Genomic DNA, 4,181 nt, shown 5'->3' with positions numbered 1-4,181 from the left:
ATCCTTTTTTATGGCTGCATAGTATTCCATGGTGTATATGTGCCACATTTTCTTAATCCAGTCTGTCACTGATGGACATTTGGGTTGATTCAAAGTCTTTGCTATTGTGAATAATGCACAGGAAAGCAAAAAAAGAAACCAAATAGCCAAGGCAATCCTAAGCAAAAAGAACAAAGCTGGGGACATCACACTACCCAACTTTAAACTATACTACAGGTCTACAGTAACCAAAGCAGCATGATACTGGTACAAAAACAGTCACATAGGCCAACGGAACAGAATAGAGAACTCAGAACTACGACTGCACACTTACAACTATCTGATCTTTATAAACCTGACAAAAACAAGCAATGGGGAAAGGATTCCCTATTCAATAAGTGGTGCGGGGATAACTGCCTAGCCATATGCAGAAGATTAAAACTGGACCCCTTCCTTACTGTATATACAAAAATTAACTCAGGATAGATTAAAGACTTAAATGTAAAACCTAAAACCATAAAAGCCCTGTATGACAACCTAGGCAATACCATTCAGGACACAGACACAGACAAAGATTTCATGATGAAGATGCCAAAAACAATGACAACAAAACCAAAAATTAACAAATGGGATCTAATTAAACCGAAAAGCTTCTGCACAGCAAAAGAAATTATCAACAGAGTAAAAAGAAAACCCACAGAATGGGAGACAAGTTTTGCAAACTATGCATCCAACAAAGGTATAATATTAAGCATCTATAAGGAACTTAAACACATTTGCAAGAAAAAGACAAACAATCCCATAAAAAGTGGGCAAAGAACATGAACAGACACTTTTCAAAGGAAGACATGCATGCAGACAACAATCATATGAAAAAAAAGCCCAACATCACTGATCGTTAGAGAAATGCAAATCAAAACCACAATGGGGTACCATCTCCCACCAGTCAGAATGGCTAGTGTTAAAAAGTCACAAATTAACAGATGCTGGTGAGCTTCTTGGGAAAAAGGAGTGCTTCTACACTGTCAGTGGGAGTGGAAATTAGTTCAATCATTGTGAAAGACAGTGTGGAATTCTTCAAAGACAAAAAGACAGAAATACTATTCCACCCAGCAATCCCATTACTAGGTATATATCCAAGGGAATATAAATAATTCCATTATAAAGTTAAATGTATGCATGTGCTCACTGAAACACTATTCACAGTATCAAAGACATGGAATCAACCTAAATGCCCATCAATGATAGACTGGATAAAGAAAATGTGGTAAGTATACACCATGGAATACTATGCAGCCACCAAAAAGAATGAGACTATGTCCTTTGCAGGGACATGAATGGAAGCTGGAGGCCATTATCCTTAGCAAAGTAACACAGGAACAGAAAACTAAATATCAGCATGTTCTCACTTATAAGTAGGAGCTAAATGATGAGAACACATGGACACAGAGAGGGGAACAACACACAATGGGGCCTATTGGAGGGTGGAGGGTGGGAGGAGAAAGAGGATCAGGAAAAATAACTAATAGGTACTAGGCTTAATACTTAGGTGATAAAATAATCCATACAACAAACCCCTCATGACACAGGTTTACCTATGTAACAAAACTGCACATGTACCCCCGAACTTAAAATAAAAGTTAAAAAAATTAAGATGGCTTTTCTCAATGCACTATTCAATAATCTCTACCACGACTTTCCGAAAACCTATTTAGCAGGACACATTGTATACACTATCAGATGCCCAACCAAAATATATCTTCCATTTCTTTTGTACTAAGACTGTGCTGATTTTGTCCAGGTATATATGAGGAATGTGCTCGGGGTAAGTGAGTACCACTCTATCCTGAGGGTAAGAATTATACTTAGTATAATTCACTCATGGTTAATTCATGACCTGATGTTAGTTATTGGTTTAGTGTGGGCATGTCCTGAGAAATGAGGCATGAAAGGAAGTTTGCTCAGAAGAAATGTGTCTCTGTGTGTGTTTTCCTTCTTAAATAAAATGAAATAAAATTAACAAGATGCTCTAGAAGTATTGAATTTACTGCCTTTGGTCAAAAGCTATAAGGGCAAGATGACTGGAGTTATTGTAAATATTCTATGATGACAAAATCCAAAGGAATTAGAGAAGCCCTTTTAGAAGTGCTGCATGTTTGAACTGCTGAAGTAATCAATCCTGGACACACTTGCCATATTCCAGACAAATTTAATTGAATATTCTGTTTTTTTTAGAGTAGAAGACACCTAATGGACACTCCTATCATAGATATCTTAATGAAAATGTTATCCTACAGGCATGTTTATATGTCACTAGGTATTTATAAGTGATTAAATGCTTTTTTTGAAAACAAGTTCAAATCACATATTTATATGTGAGCACATCTGTTATGTTATATAGATCTAACATTTGTTATTTTTGCCTACTTGAGCCTATTTCCTTTTTTTCTATAATATATCACCTCATTTTTTTTTCAAGTCACTCTGTTCTTCTTCACAGACCATGTGGATCCTGTGTAGTTGACTCTGCCCTCCCATTCGTAAGTTGGGTACATAATCCAGGACCACATACATAGATTCGTTCAGTGATATACAGATAACCCAAGCCATAACGTCAGGCTCAATTTGGGTATTTTCACTTGTGGGGTTCTTTGTATGGCAGTATTTAACCTAGAGCAAGTTGGCAGCCATCTTGCCACCACGAAGGGTCACAGTTTATAGGAGAATTTGCACTGAGAAAAGCATAGCTGCAGGAAGGAAAGAACATTCCTGATGACATTATTTGCCCTCTTGGATCCAGCACTGTCTAAAGAAGCAATGGTCCCAAACTTTTCAGTAATGTTAGTTAATAAATCCACTCCACATTGAATTTCTTCCATATACAATAAAAAAAAGTCCCACTTGGCACTCCTGCCTAAAAGCCCTGCTCAGGACCTATTTCGAGAAGACTTCTTTCCTTATAATTCACTATATAAATCATATGGAACATATAGAACTGTTACAGTGGCATCATCATACTTAGATTATGATGCCTAATTAATTAAAATAAATAATTATTTTAATTAAAGTTTCCTAAGTAATTAAAAAAATTCCATAGGTCTTATATTGAAATTATTAATGATAATCCTAGATTAGATACATTTTTCAGCATACATTATTTATTAATTTCTTTTATGATGGAGTTTTTGAGTAGATAGACTGATGCCTATCAATAATACACATTGTTCTTTGAAAATGATTTATTATTCTCTGTATTCACTGAATGTTAATCCTGTCTTTATTCATTTAAGTTTTTTTTCCTGGATTGCTGTATTTTTCTTTTTAGACTTTTTCCACAGCTCTTCATATCTGAAGATAACACCTCTTCCATGTTTTTAATGTTTATCTATTGCCTTTAGCACTGTATAATGGATGATTAATTTAGTTCATTTTTTTTGTTTTTTTTTTTTTTGAGACGGGGTCTCACTCTGTCACCCAGGCTGGAGTGCAGTGGCGCCATCTCGGCTCACTGCAAGCTGTGCCTCCTGGGTTCACGCCTTTCTCCTGCCTCAGCTTCCTGAGTAGCTGGGACTACAGGCACCCGCCACCATGCCCGGCTAATTTTTTTTTGTATTTTTAAAAGAGATGTGTTTTCACCATATTAGCCAGGATGGTCTCGATCTCCTGACCTTCTGATCTGCCCTCCTCAGCCTCCCAAAGTGCTGGGATTAGGCATAGGCCACCACGCCCGTCCTCAGTTTAGTCTGTCTTTTAATGCACTAGTTTAAGCTGCTATGTAAGTCATTGAGTTTTGCATGCTAGTTATCAATTTTTATATTTTAAAAGTTTATTTTAATTACTTTAAAAATAACAGCTAGCACAGCTATCAGAATATATATTCAGCTGCCTCACTGTATTCATATATCATAAACATTTTTAGTTCCTTAGGTGTCCTTCAATTTTTGCCAGCTGTTCTGTGCATTTTAAAAATTATGTTTTTGCATATTTCATCCATCAATTTTAAGTGTCCTATACACCTTAAAGAATAGGGGTATCTTAACCACCACTTTGCTCCACCTCTGTTTTTTCCAATATAACTATTATTCACAGAGTTACCGTGTAACCTTCAACATTACTGATTCACTGAGGTTTTTCAGAGGGTGCATATTTTATTGGTAACAAGGTATGAAAACAGCATTTTTTTTTTTTTTTTTTTTTTTTTT

General features: G+C 35.9%; 1 protein-coding gene across 1 annotated transcript in view; it reads right to left on the bottom strand.

Annotated features, from left to right (window-relative positions):
• Nucleotides 1–4,181, bottom strand: part of AGMO (alkylglycerol monooxygenase) — a 355,828-nt gene that overhangs the window by 180,621 nt on the left and 171,026 nt on the right. The gene's annotated exons all lie outside the window — the stretch shown is intronic.

This window comes from Mandrillus leucophaeus, unplaced genomic scaffold, assembly GCF_000951045.1.
Source record: "Mandrillus leucophaeus isolate KB7577 unplaced genomic scaffold, Mleu.le_1.0 Scaffold258, whole genome shotgun sequence".
Classification (NCBI taxonomy): Eukaryota; Metazoa; Chordata; class Mammalia; order Primates; family Cercopithecidae; genus Mandrillus; species Mandrillus leucophaeus.
This window is presented reverse-complemented; position numbering and strand designations above follow the sequence as displayed.